The sequence below is a fragment of the Coenobita brevimanus genome, chromosome 55 (genome assembly GCF_032717465.1).
Source record: "Coenobita brevimanus isolate Jiangsu-jjx chromosome 55, ASM3271746v2, whole genome shotgun sequence".
NCBI classification, from domain to species: domain Eukaryota; kingdom Metazoa; phylum Arthropoda; class Malacostraca; order Decapoda; family Coenobitidae; genus Coenobita; species Coenobita brevimanus.
The window spans coordinates 29,189,796-29,201,385 of NC_137008.1; the positions used below are offsets into that span (position 1 = coordinate 29,189,796).

The following is an 11,590-nucleotide window of genomic DNA, read 5'->3' on the forward strand; positions in this document are numbered from 1 at the left end:
ATATAAGAATATGAGTACAAGTACTTGGAGTATTGAGAGTGAAAGCTTTGCTCTCTACGCTAGTTTACTAAATGAGAAAGTTAATGCTTGCAGTGAAAAGAAACTACTATTACTGAAAGAAACTTATGGATAAATACTGTATATATATATATATATATATATATATATAAATATATATATATATATATATATATATATATATATATATATATATATATATATATATATATATATATATATATATATATATATATATATATATATATATATATATATATATATATATATATATATATATATATATATAGATGTATATATATATATATGAGCCTCAGTGGTAGAGTGTGCGTTTTGTACACGGGTGGACCAGGTTCGTGCCCTGCCAGGGTAATAAACTTTGGGAGTGTTCACCTGGCCACATACTGTATTGGCGGACACAAGGGGTGCTCTGGTTGAACCAGTGTCGCCTACTGTAAAGTATGCTTGCACCCAGTCGGCTTGCGCCGGCCGATTACAGTTGGTTCACAGACTACACACACATCCAAAGCCACTCCAACGCTACAATTTCACTTACAAGCACTTCTCACCCTACATACAATCCCTACCAGACAGCCTAAGCCACTTTGTAAAGATACAATGGCTGTATCATCCCGACTTCGGTCGGGATAGGCTGGTCCTGCAGTGGATACTCAAACGGCTGATGATGATGATGATGATATATATATAAGTGTAATAAAGTAACAGGAATTTAAAGTGTGAGTGTGTTTATGAATAATAAATGACAGAATACCAGCGGGGAACGAGCGCAAGCGGGAAGCTCATACACGCTCATAATTTTCATTGTTTTCACAGCTTTTTTGTGTGTGTATGGATTCCAAACTACTTGAAAATCATAAAATAGTGTTTCTAGTGATAATATCAGGCTGTGGTAATCATATTAAGGGGTGTTGGGAAGTGTAAAGTGGAGACTTCGTTACCCAACTTCAGAAGTCTCCACAAGTCCTACGGTAGTCGACAAAGGCTCAACAAACATTCCAGGAGAAAGCTGAAGGTATGTGCCATGTACATATTTAATTATAATATTCTAGGGCTAATAACTGATTTTTGGCAAATATTTTTAAAAAGTCAGTCGGAGAGCGAATATCCCCGCTAGAGGTTCACTGACTGCCTCCGACATGCCCGCGTTTAAGGAGTTAAAGATTTAGGCCCAAATGCTTTACCAAAACCAAAACCAGTGTTCCAGATTCAGAATACAGTCCAGTGATGTCCAACAGGGCTTAGTCCTCTCATCTTTCAATGTTCATCATTTTCCTGCAAGACCCACAAACTCCACCTGCTTCAGTAGCAGTGTTGTTCTGTGACGATGACCTAGTAACAATTTCAAAACACTACAAAACTGAAAAGCACCCATAAGTGCTAATACTCTCAATAACAATGTCTTGGAACAATGTAATAAGAGTTTATTTTAAAAATTGCATAATTAACCGACTCAATGAAAGACACACACACAACTCATGTAACGTTCTACTTCATCTTTCTCCATTATAATGAATGAAAAAAATACACATATTGTCTCAATAACACCCCTTCTCCTTCAGTCAGCACGATACTTAAAAAATACATACATCACTGCAACATAACCATTCGGGGCCGCATGCTAATCGCCCGCAACAAGTTCCCTACAAACTAAGTTTGAAGAAAATATCTCTATCTGTTGCAATGCTAATGACCAAAATGCAATTCGATACATAGCGGCTGGCATTCGGTCGTCTATGATCAAATCCTCACCAAAAACTAATTACTTCTGCCCATCCATATAGTTATTTCCTGAAGTTTTGGCGAAATTCGTCCACAGTTTTCTGAGATATTTTGTGAACACACACACACACACACACACACACACACACACACACACACACACACACACACACACACACACACACACCGACAAAAACTATATCGCTTCTCCTTGCTTAAGGAGAATATCATCCTTCATAACCCACCACCATTCACCCCTCAGAAACCATCCTATTCAGGAAAACAAGAGTGCATCTAGCCAAACTAAAATGCAGCTGTGGCTCTTTCCTTTAAAATTACAAATAAAATTTCGGCTCGATAACAATCCACTGTGTACACAACAACACTTTATTCGCCCATTGCACCATACCATCAAAAAAGGCCTCTGGGAGTGCCCGGTTGAAATGGGAAGTTCCATGAGATCCAATTAGTTTACGTCCAGATGAACCTGAAAATGGAACAAATATAAACCTCACCTAAACCTTTGAAATCTTTGACCTTTGGCATGGTAAGCTCACACAATCTATATGCTAGTAGACAAGGACTGGACTGACGAGAATTGTAAAACTTTAACCCTTTGTCTTCTATTGGTTCTCTAACCGCAAAAATTTATCTGGTGATAGCCTTAATACATTTCTGTAATGCACCAGTAACAGGACTGTGAGTACTCAAGATATATATATATATATATATATATATATATATATATATATATATATATATATATATATATATATATATATATTGTTACGGAACAGAGAAAGATAATGTACACTTTAAGTGAGAATACTAAAAATCACTACTGTCCCGTATAGTTCCAGGTTCAAAACAAAAGAGTTAGGTAAAATTATAAGTTAAAGTTTAATGCTCAAACTAACAACAAAACATTCAGGACTCATAAGGATAATGTAATGGCAAAAAACAGGTTAAATATATGGTTAACTGCAATAGCCTCTATTAACACGAAATTAGCAAGAGTAAATTTATCTAAGTCAGCCCTGATAAAATGAAAATACACTGGGTAATACTCAGTTAAAGCAAGATAAATTATTACAGATACAAACTACTATTAACAATTGGCTGACATAAAACCTTACATTCATCACAAAAACCTTACTAGGCCTAAGAATTAACACCTTATGCTACACAGTACAAGAAAAAATGCAATAACATTTATGCTCAAATTACACAGCTGCTAGATGGTTGGAGACTTCCTGAGCACTCACAATAATAACAACTGTAGAGGGGAGGACAGAGATGTGAACAAAATGAGGAGTAGATCCAAGTGGCAATAATGCAGAGACTGAGCTCATTATATAGGGGCCGGCAGAGCTTGATACAACTTGTAAGAAGGACGCGCAAATGAAGCCATAGGGGACAAAGAGTTGACAATCCTGCTCTGAACAACAGAAAGAACGACTTACTCTACTATAAGGGAGGAGGGGGGGAGTGAGGTAGAACACACTCGTGATCAAACATGCAGCATACTGTACGTTAGAATTACACAAAGGATGATGAAATCATAGGCTATGTAACACCTCCCCACAAAGAAAAAGAAATTTACAAAGGAAATTTCTTATTACTCTAAAATAATCTGTCTAAAGTCTAGATAAGCAATCTGCAATAACGTTTTCTTTCCCCTTGACATGTTGTATGTCTAATGAATACTCCTGAAGAAGTAGACTCCATCTTGTCAATCTCTGATTTTTATCTTTAAACTTACTAAGGAATTTCAGTGGGTTATGATCGGTATAAATGACTATGGGGTCAAAACCAGAACACAAATAAAATGAAAAATGCTGTAAACCCAAAATCAAGGCCAAAAGCTCTTTCTCAATAGTTGAGTAGTTCTTTTGAGGTGGAGTGAACTTCTTACTGTAATAAGATACAGGGTGTTCAATACCCTGATCATCCTCTTGCAGCAAAACAGCCCCAGCTCCTGTATCACTTGCATCAACAGCCATCTTAAAAGGCTTAGCAAAATTTGGAGTAGCGAGCACTGGCTGACTTAATAGAATAGCTTTAAGTTTGTTGAAAGAGGATTCACAGTTATCGGTCCAGACAAATTTAACTCCCTTTTTCAGTAGGTCTGTAAGTGGTGATACAAGAATTGAAAAGTTAAGAACAAATCTCCTGTAATAACCTACCATTCCCAAAAATCTTTGTAGCTCTTTCCTACTTTTAGGTCTGGGAAGATCACTTATAACCTGAATCTTAGCTCCTGGTGGTGCAACATGTCCATCACCAATTACGTACCCAAGGTACTGAACTTTAGCTTGACCAAACTCACACTTTGATAAATTAGCTACAAGATTAGCCTGAACCAAACGCTCAAGAAATTTACTGACATGGCATAGGTGAACTTTCCAGTTATCACTGAAGATTAATACATCATCAATATAAACAACACACCCTGCCAAACCCTCTGTTACAACATTCATGAGCTTCTGAAATGTGGCTGGTGCATTCTTCATACCATATGGCATTACAGAACATGCAAAAGTCTTTCCTAGTGTTACAAAACACGAGATCTCCCTAGCACGTTCAGTCATAGGTACTTGCCAGTATCCCTTTAACAAATCAAACTTAGTTATGTACCTAGCCTTTCCGATCTTGTCTATGCAATCTTCCACGCGAGGGAGAGGGCAAGTGTCTGTTTTGGTTATCTGATTAACACGTCTGTAGTCGATGCAAAGCCGCTGTGACCCACCTGGCTTAGGGACTAGAGTGACAGGAGAACTCCACTCGCTCTGACAGGGCTCAATCATCTTGTGGTCCAACAGGTAGCCAAGCTCCTTCTGGATGAGAGGAACTTTCACTGGGTTCACTCGGTAAGGAGGCAGTTTAATTGGCTTTGCGTCTCCAACATCGACATCATGCATCAACACAGTGGTTCTTCCTGGAGTAGCACGGAACACTTGCGGGTACTCCTGCAGTAATGCCGAAAACTCCTGCCTTTCCTCGGGAGGTGGATGAGAAAGCTTAGTCTGGAGATCATTCATGATATCAGGATTCTTCCCTAAACTATCACTCACGCTCATACTGCATGGGAGAGCTTCACTTGCAGACACAGGTGGAACAGCTACAGTGCAGACTGGGTTATTTTCGTCCCGCCTGTGATATAACTTTAGCATGTTGATGTGACAAAGTTGCTTGTTCTTTCTACGATCTGGTGTGGCGATGACATAGTTGACATCGCTGAGTTTCTTCTCCACGAAATAAGGACCACCAAACTTGGCTTGAAGAGGTTGCCCATGCACTGGTAGCAGAATCAAAACCTGATCTCCTGGCTGAAAGTGGCGTAACCTGGACTTCTTATCATACCAAGTCTTCATCTTCTCCTGAGCAGCTCCTAAATTCTCTCTCGCCAGCTGTAAAGCAGTGGACAGCCGTTCTTTCAACTTCATCACATACTCCAGCAGGTTGACGTCATCTTCCTCCGACAGCCAGCATTCCTTGAGTAGCTTAAGGGGTCCTCTTACTTCATGGCCAAACAGTAGTTCAAAAGGTGAGAAGCCCAGTGATTCATTTGGAGATTCTCTTGCGGCAAATACAACGAATGGAAGACCTTTATCCCAGTCTTTCTGATGTTCCAAACAGTATTTCTTGAGCATCGATTTGAGTGTTTGATGATATCTCTCCAACGCTCCTTGAGTCTGGGGATGGTAAGCTGAAGAAGTGATCTGGGGGATGCCCAACTCTTTCAGAGACTGCTTGAAAATATTTGACATGAAATTACTTCCCCGGTCTGACTGTACCTCCTTGGGCAGACCAAACTTTGTGAAGAACTCTAGCATTTCCTTAACCACGTTCTTTGCTGAGATATTTCTAAGTGGAATGGCTTCAGGATAACGAGTAGCCATATCAATCAGGGTCAACACATAAGAAAATCCTGCAGAAGTCTTAGGAAGAGGGCCCACAATATCCACCAACACATGGGTGAATGGCGCCTCAAAAGGAGGAATGGGAACTAGAGGTGCAACCTTTTCGGTCTGATTACACTTCCCCACAACTTGACAGGTGTGACAAGACTTACAATACCAGGAAACATCCCTGAAGATACCTGGCCAGTAGAAGTGTTTCAAAATGCGTGCCACAGTCTTCCTCACTCCAAGGTGTCCTGCCAAACTGGAATCATGAGTTATTCTAATGATATCCTGCCTACAAACACGAGGGATGACAACTTGATGTACAACCTCCCACTCACAGTCGGCTGCTGTTGGGGGTCTCCACTTCCTCATAAGTACTCCTGACTTTATATAATAACAAGTAGAAGCACCAGCTGACTCTTCCTCACTGCAAGCAGAGTTAGCTAGACCTTTCAACTCAGGGTCAGCAACCTGCAACTCAACCAACTCTTGACGAGACAAATTATCAACACTACGGGGTACTGCCTCATCTGGTGAGTGGTCCAATTTAGCGAGAAAAGTGGCAGCTAGGATAACATCATCATCATCATCATCCTCTAAGTCACCAGTAACTTTAGACTTAGCCCTAGTGACAGCACATGCAGGGAACACATCAGGGACATCACAATCCTGGGCCGCAGCCACTGGCTCACTAGACAACTGAGGAGCTGGACACACTTGACTTCCACCAATATCATTTCCAAGTAAGAAAGTTACCCCTGACATTGGGAGTGTCTCAACCAACCCAACCATAACCGAACCATTAACAAAACCAGACTCTAAATTCACTCTGCACAGAGGGACAGAGAAGTAAGTATTCCCTACACCTTGTACGATTACAGTTTCATCAGAGGAATTAACATTAGAGCCTAGAACATTGGTCAGCATAAGGGATTGGCAAGCACCTGTATCACGATATATTTTAACTGATTTCCTGTCATTACTGTCCAAAGGACTGACAAAACCTTCAGACAGGAAATTAGCACATGAACCCTTGAGAGTGTCACCCACGTTACTGCTCAAAAGAGGAGCTCCATCATGATAATTTAATTTACTCCTCAAAGCAGGTTCAGTTAACTCAGTTAAAGAATTCTGGGAACTCTCAAGGGTGGACACCAGACCAATGGACTGAATATTTAAAGACTCCTTTTTGTTCACATCACGCTGTCTCCTGAAACATTTCTCCGTAGTATGACCAAGCTTACTACAATAAGTACATTTACTTTTCTGAAATCTAGAGGTGAAGCTGGTATTTACTTCCTGAGAAACATCATCTTTATTCTCATTCCTGTTACCTGTACTCTGAGTAGAGGCAACCTACTTACTCTCAGCTTTCCTTTTTTCTTTAGAATATCTCTTGTGAGTGAGAACATATTCATCAGCTAAAACTGCAGCATCTTTAGGATGTTGGGAGCGAACAGCAATTCCCAATTGTTGAGCAACAAGCTCAAGTTCATTCTTTGTTGTTTTCCACATCCAACACTGTTTGCACATTTGACAAAAAATCTTTGGCTTCATCAAGCGTAGTAATAGTAGACATCATGAATAAATCACAGTCAGAAAATATCAAGCAATATCCTTATGATAATATCCTGAATATCCTGATAAGACGTCGCCAAATTTATGTTACGGAACAGAGAAAGATAACGTACACTTTAAGTGAGAATACTAAAAATCACTACTGTCCCGTAAAGTTCCAGGTTCAAAACAAAAGAGTTAGGTAAAATTACAAGTTAAAGTTTAATGCTCAAACTAACAACAAAACATTCAGGACTCATAAGGATAATGTAATGGCAAAAAACAGGTTAAATATATGGTTAACTGCAATAGCCTCTATTAACACGAAATTAGCAAGAGTAAATTTATCTAAGTCAGCCCTGATAAAATGAAAATACACTGGGTAATACTCAGTTAATGCAAGATAAATTATTACAGATACAAACTATTATTAACAATTGACTGACATAAAACCTTTCATTAATCACAAAAACCTTACTAGGCCTAAGAATTAACACCTTATGCTACACAGTACAAGAAAAAATGCAATAACACTTATACTCAAATTACACAGCTGTTAAATGGTTGGAGACTTCCTGAGCATTCACAATAATAACAACTGTACAGGGGAGGACAGAGATGTGAACAAAATGAGGAGTAGATCTAAGTGGCAATAATACAGAGACTGAGCTCATTATATAGGGGCCGGCAGAGCTTGATACAACTTGTAAGAAGGACGCGCAAATGAAGCCATAGGGGACAAAGAGTTGACAATCCTGCTCTGAACAACAGAAAGAATGACTTACTCTGCTATAAGGGAGGAGGGGGGGAGTGAGGTAGAATACGCTCGTGATCAAACATGCAGCATACTGTACGTTAGAATTACACAAAGGATGATGAAATCATAGGCTATGTAACAATATATATATATATATATATATATATATATATATATATATATATATATATATATATATTTTTTCATTCATTCATTGCCAGATGCCATGTATCCCAAACGGGGTGGCCAATGGCTTAGAGTTAATTGTTTTACAGGGAGGGGCACTAATCTTCCACCAACCCCACTTGACACGTCGGGAGAACGTCATGCCAACAGCATCTGGTGTTCCCAAGCGGTCACCCATCCAAGTACTAACCAGACCCAACGTTGCTTAAATATATATATATATATATATATATATATATATATATATATATTCATTGATTGCCAGACGCCATGTATCCCAAACGGGGTGGTCAAGGGCTTAGAGTTAATTGTTTTACAGGGAGGGGCACTAATCCTCCACCAACCCCACTTGACACGTAGGGATGCCAACAGCATCTGGTGTTTCCAGGCGGTCACCCATCCAAGTACCAACCAGACCCAATGTTGCTTAACTTCGCTGATCGGACTGGAAGCGGTGTACTCAACGTGTCATGGCCTTTGACATATATATATATATATATATATATATATATATATATATATATATATATACATATATATATATATATATATATATATATATATATATATATATATTTTATTTTTTTTGACAACTTCATTGCTGTGTATAGACTTGTTTTATTCAGGCTAATACAAAACGATTCTGTTCAACTGACAGTAGTCCAACAAATCGGGAGAACCCCTTACCGGGCAAGTGACCATATTTGATCACTTAAATGAATGTACAAAATGGCGCCCCCAAACCACCCGGTATGTGCCTACCACCCCGTCATCGGGTCTCAGCCAATTAGCAATGTTCAAGCTGTGAGTCTGGCTATGACGTCAGAGCTGATGCTTGCTCATCATTGGTTGGAAGCACCTCAAAATTTAGTTACAGACCAGACACGAAGGAAGCGACACCTCAGCGAATTTTGTCTCGATGCCCACGACCCTAGCTCCTGACGTAATTTCGGTAAATTCATAATACCCTGATATTTTGCAGTTGAATAGATGTTGTATAACCTGATATAGGTGTCGTTTACATGGATCAAACAAAACTTGGTGAAATTTGTCCGTGAAAAAGTGTGTGACCCTATATGATCATATGCCCCTTTACCGTAACACATTGGATTTTCCTAAATTATTACATATGATCACTTTGCCCGGTAAGGGGTATTATTTTGTGTTTATGATAAAGTTATATAAAAACATATAACATTGATGATAGTGACCCAAACCAGCGTGCTATATGACGACAGCTTGGGTAGGGATGCAAGAAAGTTCCACAGTCAAAAATGACCCATTTCTATTATTTTCTCATAAGTGCATAGTGAAATAAATGTGATTTTGGTAATTTTTTTAGTGATTTCAAATATATTTTTGTTATTGTGAGGCATACACTGGAGTTTTTCTGAGCTATGAGTACTGTGACATTGAGATATCAATTTTCATGGGGAACCTATGCCTATTTTTTTTAATTTCAATTTTCATGATGAACCTATGCCCATTTTTTTAAATTTAAATTTTCATGGGGAACCTATGCCCAAAATTTTTTAGAAATTCAGTTCCCAAAGTTTGCTTGAATTCATTGTTCACGAGGAACTTATGCCATTTTCTGAGTTCATGAATGAGTTTCTAAAGTCATTCTTTTTCCAGCTTTCCTGTGATATGTACTACCGGAGGAACCACTCCTAGAAGACACCGACTGTGGTGCTGGCAGACCCCAACATCAGCAACGATGAGAGCCTTGAAGATGACATAATACCCTGACTATGTGCCTAAGCCCCACAACCCAGATACCCCAGGTCCCAGCAATGAGTCCCCCTCAAAGAAGAGGTGTACCAGGCCAGTGTTCGAGGAGCTGGATGATGATGATGAGGATGTGGCTGAGGAGGAGGGGGAGGAGGAACCGCAAGCACCAAGTAAGGGCAAGGGCAAAGGCAAAGGCAAGACAAAGAGCAAGAACACACTGCAGACATGACCAGCTACATGTAAGAAGGTGGACATAAACAATCCACCCCGGCCGGCCTATCGTCACCAGCCACCTTTGTATGTCGAGAGTCCTCCTCAATACTTCAGCAGGTTCTTCAACATCCAGCTCGTCAAGCATATAACCTAACAGACTATCCTGTTTGCCATCCAAAAGGATATTGCTACCTCCTCCTCCACCACCGACGACAAGATCCACAACTTCGTAGCCATCCTTCTCTACATGGGGATTGTGGAGTGTCCCTCCCCTGATGACTACTGGGCCATGGACACCAGAGTACCTCAAGTGGCTGACCTTATGTCCTCTAAATGCTTTCGACTTCTCTGGTGAACACTGGACTTCAGTGACAACTCACAAATTGCTGGCACTATGGATCGCTTCTACAAAGTGCGACCCCTCTTCAGCCATCTCAACGATGCCTTCTGGAGTGAGCCTCAGACTCCAAAACAGCCCAACGACGAGGTTATGTTGGGCTACAAGGGGAAGACTGCAAGGAATCTGAGTCAGTACATTAAGACTAAGCCGGATAAGTTTGGTTTCAAGCTGTTCTGCAGAGCATCAGAGGATGGGTTCATCCATATGATACTCTTATCAGGGAGGGACGACACTCCAGGCCCACGGCATCCCCCTCACCCCAGAGCAGGAAACACTCGGAGCCACAAGCCTGATAGTCTCTGTCCTTGCCAGCACCATGCCCTACTTTACCAACACTGCAATATTTGCAGATAACTTTTTCACCAGCCTTAATAGTGTGCCATATCTCCAAACCAAATGCTGCAGGTACACAGGCATGGCCAGGGAGAACAGAATTGGAAAACCTCCACTGATGTCAGTCAAGGAGCTTGAGAAACAAGCTGTACCTCGGGGGTCCTACGACTAACTGATCACTGATGATGGCTTCCTGGCTCTTCAGTGGAAAGACAATAAGGTGGTTACTGTCATGTCCACTGATCTAGGGGTACATCCTGTCTCTAAGTGCCTGCAGTGCTTGAGGGTCACCAAGAAAAAGGAAGAGGTCTACTGCCCCAATGTCATCAAGTCCTACAATCCCAACATGGGGGGCATCGACAAAAGTGATATGCTGGTACACCTCTACTGTACCCCAATGAAATCAAAGAGGTGGTACATGAGGCTCTTTGCATACTGCCTGGACCTCTCTGTTACCAATGCCTGGCTATGCTACAGGCGTGATTGTAAGGCTTTAGACGAGACAAGTGGCCTCTGCCTGAAGGAATTCTGGGTGAAGTTGTTCCACTATGACAGCAACCGGAAACCAGTAGTTCCTCAGTGGCCAAGAAGCTTGACTGCATCCCCCAGAACCAGCACCAGCCCCACTACTTGCGAGCTCCCCAAGCTTGTCCAAGGTCACTGCAGCAAAGCCCCAGATGCCTCATTGTGTTTCGACAATACCCTCATGCATGTCCCCCTCTACATGACCTGGCAGACATGTAAGCA

At 40.7% G+C, this 11,590-nt stretch overlaps 1 pseudogene; it reads right to left on the reverse strand.

Moving 5' to 3' along the window:
- Positions 1-8,529: 8,529 nt before the first annotated feature.
- On the reverse strand, positions 8,530-8,648 carry LOC145401508 (5S ribosomal RNA; annotated as a pseudogene).
- Positions 8,649-11,590: the final 2,942 nt, after the last annotated feature.